Genomic DNA, 15724 nt, shown 5'->3' on the forward strand with positions numbered 1-15724 from the left:
TGAATAGAATGCACTGCTGGGCCTGTAAGACATAGAGGAAGTTGTTACCAAACGAGCTTCATTTTGCCCAACGCACAGCAAGCCAAAACGCTGAAACACTAAGGTTTGCAGCAAAGAGAGGGTTTATTCACAAGGCAGCCAAGGGAGAAGATGAAAGAACAAATCTCACAACCACTTCCCTGAAAGCAATGGGCTTGGGGTATTTATGGGATAACAAAGAAGCAGGGTGGTCTGGGAGTGTGGGGAAAGATGATTGGGAAAAGTAATTGTTGTTTTACACAGAGGTGTAATAAAGCTACACACCTCTGCAGGTTCTGAGGGTGGAGTTTTCAGCCCTCCTATGTCAAAAGGTCACTGACATCCATGTATGCCCAATTGGAGGGTTGCTGGTCCTATCCAGTTATAACCAGCTCAGCTTAAACTAGGCACAGCTGAGTCCACATTCCTGGAAAATAACTCAGGCAAACATCTTATTGTTTAGGCTAGGAGCTGCTTGGTGGAGATGCTAGTCTTAAGACAACCTTGATTGGTGAAGGCAGGTGGAATAGATTTGACTAATCATTACTCGCAGTTGCAAAGTCTCTAAGGACCATTCTCCTACTTTGCTCACCCCAAATGAGTTGGTGTTGGAGCTCAGGTTTGGGTTATCTTCAGAGTGGATGTCCATTTGAATACTAAGGTCTGGATACCAGCAGGGAGGTGGGGAATTGAGTCTAAGACTCCCTAGTTGAGCTAGGACCCTTGAAAGGGGCTAAAGTGGTCCAAGGTCAGGAGCCCTCCAGCAGAAATGCACTCAAATCTGCTCTGAGGAAGGTATACTCAGTTTAGGCCCTGCTTTCCTACAGAGTAAGATCAAGCAATAGGCTCTTGGTCAAAGATAACCAAGCACACAAGGAGGCACCATGAATGGGAGTCAGCAGAAGAAATGGCCACAGATTCAGACCTCCAATGACTGAAGATACTGGAATTGTCAGACAAGAATATAGATTAGCTCTATGTGGAATGTTTAAAGAAATAAGTGATGGAATCACAATGATGAGCAAGCAACAAGAGACTATTAAGAATAATAAGCCTGATTTGAAAGAGAACCGGAATGAACTATGGATATAATACAGCTGAAGGCAGAATAAATGAATTGGAAGATATATCTTAAGAAATTATCCAGAATGTTGCACAGGTAAATAATAAAATGGAAAATATGAGATATAAGAGATATAAAGGATAGAATGACAAGATCAAATACACATCTAATAGAAGCCTCAGAAGGGAGAATAGAGAAAACAGAGAAGCCGTATCTCAAGGAAAATGGCTGAGAATTTTCCACAACTGATGAAAGACAAAAATCCATGATTCAAGAGGCATGACATAAGTCAAGCAAAATTAAAATAATCCACACACACATAAATAACAGTCAACTGCAGAATATCAGCAACAAAGATATCAAAAGCAGTCAGAGAGAAAAGACAGTTCATCTATAAAGAAAAAACATCAGCTGATTTTTCAACAATGAATAATGGAAGCCAGAGAAATGGTGTCCTTAAGGGGCTAAGACAATAATTATCAACCAGACTTGGGGACACAGTCAAACTATCTTTCAAAACTGAGAACATGTATAAATCAAGATAACTATTTATGGGACTTCCCTGGTGGTGCAGTGGTTAATAATCCACCTGCCAATGCAGGGGACATGGGTTCGATCCCCGGTCCGGGAAGATCCCACATGCCGTGGAGCAACTAAGCCCGTGTACCACAACTACTGAGCCTGTGCTCTAGAGCCCACGAGTCACAACCACTGAAGCCGGTGCACCTAGAGCCCAGGCTCCGCAACAAGAGAAGCCACTGCAATGAAAAGCTCGTGCACCGCAACAAAGAGTAGCCCCCATTCGCCGCAACTCGAGAAAGCCCACGTGCAGCAGCAAAGACCCAATGCAACCAAAAATAAATAAATATTTTTTAAAAGATAAATATTTATATAATATCACCAGGGATGAAAATCAGATACCCTGCTGTGTCTGCTACTGCCCAGAGATCAGAATGGACAATTAATCCACAGCATCACCCAGTGGGGAGAATTTATCATGGGTTGTTGAGTGGAGAACAACAGAGCAGGTAACTCTTAGTACTCTCTCATTATATTGGTCTCTGTGATGCCCAAATAAAGGAAGGGTGGAATTTTTTTCCCCTTGTATTTAGAAGATTACCAAGGCTCTGCTACAAAATTCTCCAAGCACAGGTGGGTTGGATGACTGCAATGAGCCTGTTGACAGTATGGTTGTGGGATGAAAACCTGGGCTATCCAGCAGACGATAAACTCCTCTAATAAGGCGAGGTTGACATGGCCTTACGCACAATTCTAAGAGTAGCCTTCTGAGGTCCACTTTCTTCCCTGATTGCATTTTGGGAACTGGGATGGGTCCATCAACTTTGTGCTTCCAGGATCCCCACCTGGAAGTCTTTACTTAACATTTTTTGAGCTAGGGAGAAATACAAACATCTCAACTAAAAGCATCAGAGTCCTTGAAAAAAGATTAGGAAGTTATTTTTCTACATTCGCCCAGGAAATCAGATTATCAGACAGCCTTTCCTCTGTGTCATTTCTAAAAACAATTCCCTCAATCGTAAAGAAAACAGGAATTACTTTAGTAATCAGCAGGCAAGATAAATGGGCCATTTCTCAAAGTCGTTCTAGGGACATGTAATGGCCCACCATTCATCTCATCACATGTACTTCTTTGCTCCCTACTAGACTTTGGGCTGTTGTCCACCTCCTTCCAAGAGTAGGTCAGTGTTCCTCAAAGGACAGCACCCAGGCTTCCTGGCTCTCATATGCAGCAAGTGACACTAACTTACATCTTTCAGACCTGTCTTATCTGCTTCCAGACCCTCCAATCTGCTTTTCAAGCAGAGGGGCAATACTGTCTTCTATGAGTTTTACCACAGAACTCACCAAAGTAAAGGAAGTGTTGCCTGAATTCTTTCCAGACTATATATGGGTCAAAATTTAAGCCAGCCCTAAGTTAACAAGAAGTGCGTTGGTTTCTGAGTTTGGCTCAAATAGCTTGATTTTTATTTTTCTTTCTTTAATTGGCTTTAGCGCTGATAGGTGTTCACATCAGCATGTTTAAGAAGATAAATCCAAAGAGGTAGAGTCAGGAGGAAGAGGAGGGGGTGTGTCTATGTGCACCCCACTGACCACTGGTGGTCTTTAAAGGTCTTCCTCTCTGTGAGGGTGATCTGTGGGTAGGTGCCTGACTCAGAATATTAATGTTTGAAATGTCATCATATCCATATTTTAGTTTCTGGAAATAGTAATATTAATTAACACCCAAGAGTTCTAACATCGTGCTGGTGTCTGGGCAGTGATGCATGATTCATGGTAATAATCCGTGGAGGCTTTGGTGGCAGCAAGCCAAACAACCTTAGAGCTGAAATTCAGAGTACCCCTGCTTTGATTCCTTGTAGAGAATTGACACAGACTCAAAGCTTTGGTGAAGAATTCCTGTTTCTTTGACTCTATGTTTTTCTCTCTCCAAGATACAATGAGACATAGAATTTCTCTACTGAGGTCCCAGTCGATAAACTTGGGTATGAGACTGAAACAAGGGTCTCATTGAACAGGGTAGTAATTTGGCAACGGCTGAGCCATGCTCCCCAAAGACCCAAAGCCAGGCTTGCAATGAAATCACTTTTCCTCATGATTAAACTAACTCTCTCTTGCATGTGAAAAGTTAGTCTTTGAAAAGCTGCACAGGCAGGACATTGTTTTGTCTTACAGATTCCTCTATTACCCAGGAGGCCCCAATCTTACATAAGCACCATCTACAGCTAAAATTACTGCTCAGGAGAGACTTGATTTGTTACTTGCACAGATGGTAATACGTGGCATAAACAAGTGGAGCTGGAAAGAGGTATGTAAGAGGTAATCTGTGTCCACCGAAGGGGTCGGTATTTGGCTTTGCCTAGTTCCCACACGTGGTAGTTCTATAAATCAGTATATTGTGTGAAACCACTGGAACAAAAGTTTGGAGCATAAGAGATCTGAAGCTCCCTTACAAGCTTTTTAATTGTTTTCGTTCCCTCTATGCCCCTAGTATGAGCATAACACACTGAACTGTTTTGTCAAGAGATCACTGGAGAGAGGAGATGAGGGGCTGGAGCAGCTGTGGTGTTTCTCCAGGGACAAAAGCTTCAGCATCCAGACACCCTCACTGTGGGCTCCACGTCAAGGCTTTGGCGTTTGCTCTTCTCTTTGCCAGGATCTATGTGGGAGAGCAGGTGTCAACTGAGTGGGTGATGTGAGGCCAGAAAACGGGGCTAATCAGAGAGCTGAGCAGATGGGGGAGCAGAGGGCTGGGGGGAGAGGAACACGGGCAACAGAGAAGTGGAGAAGCCAGCTTCCCTCAGCCTCGTGAGACCAGCAGCCAGTGTTCCCTGGGAGAGGAATCCTGATCTATTTGGGGGGAGAGAGGCAAATGTCAACTAAAGAAGCTCATATTCAGAATTTTGTGAAGGCTCACACAAGCACATGCGCACATACATTCAGGGACTGTCATGGGGGCCCAGAACACCTAGGACCCAGTGGGCTGGCCTGACATTCGGATTGCCAGCTCTAGAGCCTGTACAATCTCAACTTGAAAAAATATATATATATATATATTCTAATATAGATATTACTTTTTAAGATATCAGTTTTCTGTCTGTACTTTTGTGCTAATTCAATAAACCACACTAATTTGTTCCAGTAAAATTATTATTACTGTTTTAGTAAAAGTATTGCTTCTTACTGCCCCTCAACTAGGACTCTGCCGTCCAGTTTCCCCTGTCTGACTGGACTACAGCCTGGTGCCTTGTCCCCACAAAATCTCCCTGTGCCCTTCTAGCCTCAGGTGATGGCTTTCTCTCTGAGTTCCCAGAGCATTCACGGGCTGCTCACTCACTTGCACTTGAGCTGCATAGTTTTTTGACATTTGTTGGTGAACTCAATTGTCCTGTATCTCCTGTCATGTTAGGGAACTCCCCACTACATTTGGATTGTCTTCCCAGCTGATGAGTAAAATCTTCAAGGATAGGAACTCATCTGCCACAGATCCTTGCACATAGTAGCTGCTCAGTAAACACTTCTTCCCAGGCTTTACATAATTATTTGTGAGCAGTGCTCTGTCTGATTTCCAGAAGAAGGATATCATACCAGCCTCCTGTGTATCTCCTTTTAAATGCATGTAGGTCTAAGGGAATGGGTCCTTTTCCCTGGGCTATTCTTCAAGGCACCTTACTAACCTGGCTCCTTTACTCCCAAGTACTTCTCACTTTTAATCTGCTATGAAGCCCCAGGCCTGGTATCCAAGCCAATATAGAATCAATTTTGTGAGCTAGCTTCCTGGATCAAATCTTGAGAAAAAAAATCTACTTACATAACACTAAACACGTCCCTTTCAGCTACTGATTTTGAAATCCTATCATAAAAGCAACTGAGTGAGGCTGGTAGGCAGGTTTTCAGCATTTCCCTGCTCAGGCTCCTGGTCTCTGTGAGCTGCCCCTGAGCCAGGGTAGCCCAGCACAGGCTCCTGACCTCTCAGCCATGACAGGCTGGCTGCCCCGCTGGGAGCCCACTGAGCCCATCCTCGGCGGTTTCCAGGGGTGATCCAGCGGATGCTACTCCACAGATAACAGACGAAGCATCACTGCATGCGCTTCCTTCCTCCAGGGATCCTTCTCGGACTGAGCAGTAGGTGGGGAAGGAGGGGTCAGATGAGGAGAAAGTGCTAGGTGTTGGGGAAACGTTAAGTCTCCCGACACCCAGAAATTTCTCTCCAAAAGACAGAGGAGAGAAAGAAAACAGCTTTATTATTATTGACTGAGCATGAAACCAGACTGTGATGCACATCAGCTAAAGAGACTGGAAAGACAGAACAAAATCTCACCCTCTTAAAGAGCTGTGCAGATAGGACCCTCCTACGCATGTTCTTCAGGTAACTCAAGTAAGAGGACATGACAGCACCATTTGTCACACAGAGTTCACTCTAAATTCACCTGATCATTGGGGTGGCCATCTGTGTTAGTTAACTGCCTTTATCCAAAGGGAAAATGAGCTGTTCCCATCTCTCTGACAGCAGGTCTTTACCACTGAGCCTGGGAGATTGGGGTGCTATCTTCCTGGTGTTTACATTTCAAAGAGATGGCTCCCAGGCCTTGGAGAAGGACAGTCCTGGGTTGTTAAGCTGGCTGGGAGCTCACTTAGCTTTGAAAAACATTTAAATACATCTCAAAGGGGCAGAGACAGAATTTACAAGTTTTCTAAAGGAAATGCTCTAAGAAAAGGGAAGGGAGCATTCATTTTGTTATCTCCCTCTCCCACACACTGGGGAGGACGGTGTCGGGAGCTCAGCAGGGCTCAGGTCAAGAATGGACATCACTCAGAGCTGACCTGGCACTTGGCACATGTAAGAGAAAAGACCCAAAGACCACAGGACTGGGTCATAGTTTTTCTTGGTTCTCAAGCCCACTGGCCCGCACGTGGTAGGTTCTCAGAAAATGCTGGATGAGTGAGTGAACGAACAGTCATAGAGACACTGGGGTGGGAAAGGACTTTAGAGGTCATTTAGCTCAGCCCGAATGCAGGAACCCCTTTCCTTTCAGCCCTCCTTAAATAGCAACAGTGCTGGGGATCTCACCACTTCCTAGAGCAACCCATTTCACTGTAGAATAAGTGGAATTATTAAAAATCCTTTTCATATCTTAATAAGGGGGGAAAATTAGTACTTTCAAGTGCCAAGTACTTTCTCTACAACAACCCCAAGGAGCAGATATCTTGCCCCAAGTCAAAGATGGGGGACCTCAAAAACAGAGAGGTTAACTGACAGCCAAAGGTCACACAGCTAAAGAGAAATCACATGTATTGAGTTTCAGTAGTAGTTTCTTATTTAAATGAAGATCCTGTTTTTACTTATCAGGTTTAATAACAAACCACATTACAGTACGTTTGGATGGAGTTGCCAGACATTTCTAGCTGGCTCTGGTTCTTTATGCTCTCTCAGGGATACTGGATCATTTCTCTCAATCAGGGTTTCCAGAGAAGGCTCGAGAGAGGATAACTGTGGGGCCAAACTGCCACCCAGCACACAGGCCTCGTTTTGGGCAGCTCTGAGGGGCAGAGGAACCAGAGGGTGTGCCCTCGGGGCTTCCTCCCCCCTCCAGGAACACCAGTGACCACAGACTTCCAGAGGTCATCAGGCAGTGTGGGTCACAGTCACCGTGAATGACACTGATGTGCTCTGGTGGGGAGGGGTCACAGTGGGCAGTGATGGAGGGAGAGGCAAGACAGGATGATAAGATGGTGAGGATAGGTATCTTTTTACTTATTTGTCTGATAAATATTTAAGTGCCTACTATGTGGCAGCTTTTACGGAGCTCACAGTCTGAGGGGAAAATTCTCGTGTAGCATTTACTTTATGCTGGGCACATGGTTCTGTTAGCTTTATGGTTACTACCTCATTAAATCCTCACAACAGACCCATGAGGTTGACACTCTTATTAGCCCCATTTTACAGATGAGCAAATGGAGGCAAAGAAAGGTAAAATAATTTGTCCAAAAGCACACAGTTTGTGAGTGGCAATACTGGGATTCAAGACCAGTGGTCTCTTTTCCTAGTCCATGCTCTTAACCAGCACCCAACCTGGGCAACTACCAGGCAAAGGGTAAGTGTTCTTCGAGGGGAACCAGAGCCCCATGGGAGTCCCTGGGAGGGCCTGGAGCTGGCCCAGCTCACTCAGCTATACTGTTTGAGGGAGCTTGCCTGGTCTGAATCAGACTGAGGTATTACTTGCTTCCACCTGCCCTGGGACTAGTACCCGGACACAAACTGCAAAAGATCAGAGCAGAAACAATGACTAGACACCGCACACCCATATGCATAAACAGATGACATAGAGGCCTGGTGCATCGCCTCTCTATGGCCGGCTGCCTTCCAGCCATCCTCCAGGTGGGAGAATGGCCATTGCCCTCAGTCCACACCACACTTAATCTACTTTGGAATGCTGCAGAAAGGAAGAGAGGACGAAAGGCTAACTGGACCCCCCTGTTCTATGCCTAGGTCCAGAATCTTCTGGATGAGGACACAGCATCCTGGACCACTGTCACTCATCCAAATTTGGCTCTGGGGAGGTTCTATAGCAGATAATCCCCCTGAACTTTAGAGTTGAATTACACTGGGACTGAATCTGCCTAGGATGTGTAGTGGCTGCCTGTCCCCAAAGGTCCAGAGAAAACCCATGATGTGGGGACAACCTTGACTGATTCTAGATTCCAGAACACCTGCAGCTACTAGGGGCAAATCCGAACGGGGCCTGGCACTTATGAAGGGCTGAACATCTGCTCACATCTGTTACTGTCACTGTGTACTCCTTTGGAGAGGTCACCTCTACAGGCTGCCCACAGCATGTTTGAGAACATTCTCCCTTCACCTCAGCAGCAGGGAACTCGGCTTTGTTCAAGGGCAGGGGGGCTGAGGGCTCCCTCGCTCCTTCTGACAGATGGAGGGTTACCTACCGAACACACTGAGAGCATCTGCCAGAGACTCAGGAAGCCCGCACCTCCTGGGTGTGGGGCAATTGCAGAGGTTGCCTGGATCCACAGCAGGCTTCTTCCTTGGGATGCTTCTGCCTGAGACCCTCTGTCTCGCACCTTAATCGGGCCACTGCCTGGGCCAGGCCGTCTCCTAGTGCCTCTCTGGGTCTGCTCAGCCAAGACAGAGCCTTCTCCCTCAGCCCCCCTCTCTCCTGAGGACACAAGTGCCCCCTAGTCCAGAGTGGGGTATTCAGCCAAGCAGGGGTGCCCGGTCCTGCAGGGATGTGTATCCCTGATAGGCCAGCCCTGGTTCTCTTCTCCAGCTCACAGCCCTGCTGTGCCTGCAGCTTGCTCCCAGGCACCCTCCCTTCCTTCAGCCCTGATGTCTCCTAAGAGCCTTTCTGCAGGACAAGTTACACTTAGCTGCTCCAAGTCAGGAATTCTGCTCCTGGGGAGACAGGTAAATAAAGGCCCAAGCTAGAGGGCAAGGTGGGGTCTTCTTTTGGTCTTTTGGTCCTAAAAGGCTCATGTTGAGTAGTGCTGGGAGAGTTAGGGGCAGGAGGTGAGGGGGGAGCAGCCCTGCGTGACCCTCTCCTCTCTCCCTGTTTGTGATCAGAATCACCTGGACTGCTCTGCAACCATTTTGGAAAGTGAACCAGGAAACATCAATTAACACAAAAATGTGCATACCCACTGGCCCAGCATCACACTTTGGCAATCTGTTCTGCAGAAATAGAGCTGCCAGGGCTTCCCTGGTGGCAAAATGGTTAAGAATCTGCCTGCCAATGCAGGGGACACAGGTTCGAGCCCTGGTCTGGGAAGATCCCACATGCCACGGAGCAACTAAGCCCGTGCGCCACAACTACTGAGCCTGCGAGCCACAACTACTGAAGCCCGCGCTCCCAGAGCCTGTGCTCCGCAACAAGAGAAACCACCACCATGAGAAGCCCGTGCACTGCAGCGAAGAGTAGCTCCCACTCGCCTCAAATGGAGAAAGCCAGCACGCAGCAATGAAGACCCAATGCAGCCAAAAATAAAATAAATAAATTTAATTTTTTTAAAAAAAGGCTAAATTTCTAAAAAAAAAAAAAAAAAAAGAAAGAAAGAAAGGAATAGAGCTGCCAGTATACAAGGAGAGAGGCACAAGGATATTTAGTGAAGCACTATGTGTAGTGGCAAAAAAAACCTAGAAGAAACCTGTCTATCAGAGGGAGAAGGGTTGTATTAAATGTGACACATTCAGACAATGGAATATTCCACAACTATTAAAGAATCAGTTAAAACTGCCTCCACTTAACCTGGATGCATGTCTTGCCATAGTCTTAGGTTAAAAGGGAAAAAAACTTGCAGAGTAATGAATATGAGTGGTTCCAATTTTGTAACAATGATATAGGTATATATGTATTTGCATATATTTATAAGAACATCAAGAAAAGTACTAAAGGTGAGTCTTCAAACTGCAAAAAGCATTACTTCAGAGCAACAGACTTGGAGTAGGCAGATTATTAACTTTCTCTTAATAGAATTCTGTATTGCATCATTTGTAAAAATCAACATGGGTTGCCTTTATGATCAAAAATAAATTAATTAAAAGCTAAAAACATCAACTGTGAAGTGTGCTAAAAATCCAGATTTCCAGGCTCCATCTTTTGAATGAGCGTCAAGAATGGGACCGTCCCATGTATGTTGTATAAACTGCACAGGCAATTCCCAAGCCCTGCTAGGTCTGGGAAGCCCATGAACTGCCTACCTGAGCCTCAGCAACTCCCTCTCTATAATGGGCTTGATGAGACCTCTCCGTGAGCTGTTGTGAGGACTAAGCGACAGGCCACAGTAGGCACTGAATAAATGTGAGTCCCTTCCCCCTAGTGACCCTAAGCCTATAGGACAGCTATCACTCTCTCCCCACAGCCACCCCTGGTCATCCCAGACTGGTCTGCCCCTTCTCTGAATGTTGATTTTTGTTTACATTTTTAGCATTTAAAGTGTTTCATCTAATTGTTCTATTTTGTAATCTGAGGACAAGACTTGATTCCAGAAGGAGCCCATCATGTACTTTCCGATCCACTGCTCATCCTCTGAAAACCAGCATCAGGGTTCACAAAATGGATTTACTCAGTTGGGCTCCCAAGTTCTTCTTCCAGACTCTGACCCTTTACCCCAGCTTTTCCTTCCGCCTGGAATGTCCTTTCCATCCCTGCATGCCCAGTCAAACCTTACTGTCTTTTTTTCTTTTTAACTATCATTTACTAAACTCCTACCATGAGCCATGCATCATGCAAGAGGCCCTTACAAACACTGTTTTCAGTCTCTGAAACAATCCTTCCAAGTAGGCATTATTTTGTAGATGGGGAAAAAAACAGACAGAGGTTAAGGGACCTGCCCCAGGTCTTGGGGTCAGCACCTTGATAAAGCTGGCATTTGAACCTAGGCTTGTCTTTGGCCCTGGATGCAGGCTCCTTGCAGACCCCAGCACCTCACAGGTAGCCCTGCGCAGACCAGCAATTGGAGAGAAACCACCTTTGTGGTTTAGGACCTGGGAGTGACACATCCCTCCACTCAGGCTCCCAAGACCACAGACATGCACTTACCACAGCAACTTCTAGACACAGGATCATCACCTCGGGGCATGTGACTCCCCCAGAGTCCCAGAAGTTATAAGCCTGTTCTCTTTCCTGTCCTCAGGCTTCTGCTGAAGTGGCCCAGATCCCAGGTGCTCCTTCACCCTCTCCACTCTGACGCCAGGTGCCCAAAGCGCCTGCCAGCCATGCTGGGGCTGCTGCGCCAGCCTGCCTTTCTCTGAGGAGATGGGGCATGGACTTTTCTTCTCTCTCCTCCCCTCCTCTCGCCTCTCTCCTACAGAAGTAGGACTTGCAGGGGTGAGGAGGGAGGTAGTCTCTAGCCCTCACCCCATAGAAGCTGTCTGCCTCAGTTTCCCTAACTTGGAATACCTCATGACTCTTGATTTGAAAAGCACTGTTTACAGCAACAGGGCTAAAATCTGGCAGATCTGCTGGGCTCCAAGCCAGGGAGATTTCTATATGGGGTGCAAGATCACAGCCAAAAGCAATAGTGTTGTGGTGTTCCTACACTTGCCCTCTCCACTAAAAAACTAGAACCACCCCATTAAGCCCCTTTGTCATTGTGCCCAAGAGCTCTATACCTCTGTCTCAGGCAGGCATACTGGGAGTCTGGGTCCTGGTTTAAGGGTTTTGTCTGGTTCTGTGACATCCTAAGATGTGGAGGCCTTAGATTCTGTCATTGCCTCAATTCTGAGCCTCCTGGTCGTCCTGAGTATCCTGGATGGAGATGGCATAGGTACCATTCTGCTGACTCAGAGTTATTTTTGGTCCAGCTGTAAATGGTGTCCATGTGTTTGAGCTCCTTGGAGGGAAAAGGAAGACCAGGGGGAGGACCACGTGTCAGCTTTCCCTCCAGAGAGAGTCACCCCAAAACAGAAGATGTCCTTGGGGTTGGACCAGCTCCACAGAACACTCTGAACAAATTCTTATGATGCCATTCGTGGCCAGCAGAGAATGGCTTTCCTTCCCAGTTCTAAGGGAGCAAAGAGTTCAAGTTACTTCACCACCACTGGCTATACTGGTACCCTAAGAGGCACCCTTGGGCATTCCTGTTTTATTCAACAAGTAGAAAGTCATAAGCAGAGGGCTTTATGGTCCTTCCCTGTAAAACAGAGGTCTTTCCTAGGCCTCCTGGTGATGAAGACATACAACGATCACTGGGTTCGCCTCTCAACGGTAAGTTGTTTTCAAGAAAGTAGGAAGCTAGGAACCATCTAGTCCTTTGAAATGCTATAAAGGAGTGGGACCCTCCTTCCCTGCCCAAGGAAAGGAGCCCTTGTGGCTTCCCAGGCAGGAATGGGTGTGACCTCCAGCAGTCACCTTCAGACAGGCTCCCTGCGGGATTCCTGGCTCAGGGGCAGGAACTCCCAGAATGCTGATGCAGGGTCCCACGTGATTCCCTCTGGGAAGACAAATGGCTCCTTCTTTAAGCTGTGGCAGAGATGGAGACCCAGTGCCTCTGAGCCAGGGGCAAAGTGTGTCTCAGAAGCAATCCTCCTCTTGCCTCTGAACACCCAGGACTCTCCATTCCTTATCTCACTCTCACCCCACACTTCCTGTACTTGCCTCATCCGCCCCTTTAGGAAAACTGACCTGGCCTCTGGCCCATTGTCTAAGGCTAAGATTTGGTCATGAAGCTGGCGGAGTCCATGGGTGCATGTGACGCTCGTGCCCCTTGCTGGAACAGTGCCTTAACCCACAGAAGGGTTAGCTCTAAAGGCTGGGGTTTTGGAAAAGGTGCCTACAAAAGCAGAAGAGGAGGGCTTCCCTGGTGGCGCAGTGGTTGAGAGTCCGCCTGCCGATGCAGGGGACACAGGTTTGTGCCCCGGTTCGGGAAGATCCCACATGCCGCAGAGCAGCTAGGCCCGTGAGCCATGGCCGCTGAGCCTGCGCATCCGGAGCCTGTGCTCTGCAACGGGAGAGGCCACAACAGTGAGAGGCCCGCGTACCGCAAAAAAAAAAAAAAAAAAAAAAAAGCAGAAGAGGAAGTGGAGCGCTCACACAGCCTAAAAACGCCCAGATATCCTGTAAGAGCCTGCTTGGGAGGCTCAAGAAGCCCCTTTGCCAAGTTCTGGTGGCGGTCATGTTCTTTTCCATGAGCACAGAGAGAACAGACCAAGGACACTAGCTCAGAAACTGAGGAAGCATGATTGCTGCAGATAGGAAAAGTGGCACTTCTGGAAACAGCCCACCAGGTGAACTAGCGTAACCTTGTCGTGAGGCCATTAACTGCCACCTCTAGTGATTTCACCTGACCCTCTGTGGGTCAGAGACAGGGCAATGCTCAAGGGAAGGTCTAAAGGGCAGCGCGGAGGAGGGCCGAAGGGTTTTGCCTTGTTCTGGTGAATGTCACTCTCCACACCCAGCAGAGTATTCGAAGGCAGAGATGTCACCCACTAAAAGGACAGGAACAGGGCTGACAGTAACCGAAGCAAGCAAGCAAGCAAGCAAAGAACAGTCCTTTGCCAGAGATGAAACACATGTAGGTCAATTCTATAGCATTTTTACCTCCAGTGGGGGGAAAACAGTTCCTTGGCTCATTTTTAATGGGTTAGTGATTTCAAAAATCAATCTCTAGCAATAACATTAACCAATTTAAATCAGGTCTAGCTACTGGGCCAATCAGTTATTAGCTCCTTTCCAGGGCTCCAGAATGTTCATTTTTAAGTTAGCTTATCCCAAGTCACTGATTTGCACCTCTTTTGATGCTGCTGAGGGAAACCATTCCCAAAACTGATGAACTAGTTTCTACAAATTACAAGGGAAAGGAAGTTGAAGGCCAAAGTCCCCAATTCAGTGGCATTTAGATTTTTTTTTTTTCCATCAAGAAAAAGTCCTGATTCACTATGAAAAACAGGCACCGCAAGCAGGGTGCTGACACGGTTCCAGCACCTCGAGCGCAGCTGTCCCACGGAATGGCCAACTGCGCCTGGGTGCAGGATGGCCCAGCCAAGGACAGACGCTCTGCCGGCTTCTTTAGAGAGTTACCATGAAGTCTTCACACAGGAGCAGTGCCCAGGTTCCGGCCTACAGCCCTGGGCCCACTGCTCACAAGGCCCCACCCTGGCTCTAGCAGTAACCCCGCTTTGGAGGAATAAAATAAAGCCGAGTTTCACAGCCTCACTGACCTTGGCGCCGGGAGTCTCCCACGTCCTGCCGCTCGCGAACAGCCCAGGACTGTAGGGGGAGGGGCGGGGGCCCGGCCTTGAAAGGGCTCCCGGGCGGGGCGGGGCTGGGAGGGGCAGGGCGGGGCCCGTCTCGGCCAATCCCGTCTGAGGCCTCGGGACGCACTTAGTCCCGGAGCCTGGCCCTGGAAGGCTGGACCCTGACTCTTCCGCCGTCGCCGTTTTCTAGCATCTGCCCTTTCTCTGAAACGTTTCCCTCCCCTAAATCCGGTGCTGGAGGCTGCCTCTCCCCGAACTCTGCGAGGGGTTCCTGGGCCCGCAGCCCGGCTGACTGGCTGCCCAGGCCTGCCGGCCCCAGCCTCGCGGTGGAGGGACCGTCGGGAAACTGCTGCACCTGTTAGGGAATTTGTTCCTATCTTCCTTCAAGAGCCCACACCTGGGGCCCCGGTTAGCTGTGGTGGATGGTCCCTTCTTCCCGGGGCCCTCCCCTTTTCCCTCTCCCCTCTCCCCTCCAAGCTAAGGAAGACGTCTAAAGCTCCCTTTCTCCAGTTTTTAATCATGCTCTGAACCAGGGACCAGAACATCTTCCAGCTCGTTGTCTGGGGCCTGGATTCAGGGACAATCACCTGTCTCTTCTAGATCAGGCCATCTGAAGTAGATTGCTAGACAATCTCACTTTATATCCACACCAGCTTAATTTACTACCCAGAAGGTCCTGCAGGCCATCACCCTGCTTAAAAATAGCCCTCCTTGGAACATACACCACAAACCAGAAAGGTTGACTGTAAATAGCAATGACCCCCCAGGACTTTGGACTGCAGCCCTGTATTTCAGAGGGAGCTGCCCAGGCCTCTGGTGATGGTCACGTACCCAGCTTCTATGGCCACGTGCACATCACCAGCTGTTTCCTTTCCCTTCCTTCTCAGGACCCAATCCATGTACAGAGAGGATGATGGAGCCCAGGAATAACCTCCCACCTAGAGAGGTTCTCTTTCAGAGTCTCCACCTCTTTTAAATATGACCCAAAGCAAAAAACAAATATTTTACCTCTGCATGTGGGTACTGACTGGGAGAGTGCATGAGAGGGCCTTCTGGGGTTGGAAAGTTTCCTGATTTGGGAGTGGTCATATGGGGGTACACACAAGTAAAAATTCCTCGAGCTGTACACCTAAGATTCTAGCACTTTACTGTGTATTGGTCTTACCTCAGTTAATATATATGCCATCATTATAACCTAGCTTACAATGAATTGAAATTTTTACAAAGTGATACCCTTTCTGCATATGATATACTCGGGTATTTTCTAGGCTCTCCTATGTTCTTTCATTAAACAGTTGCAAATTGGGACCAACCAAACTGTTCCTCTAAAGAGTTGAGTTCCCAGTGTGCACATGATCCTCTAAAGAGTTGAGTTCCCAGTGTGCACATGCTATCCTAATGGACCATGGTCCCTC

This window comes from Hyperoodon ampullatus (genome assembly GCF_949752795.1).
Source record: "Hyperoodon ampullatus genome assembly, chromosome: 4".
NCBI classification, from domain to species: domain Eukaryota; kingdom Metazoa; phylum Chordata; class Mammalia; order Artiodactyla; family Ziphiidae; genus Hyperoodon; species Hyperoodon ampullatus.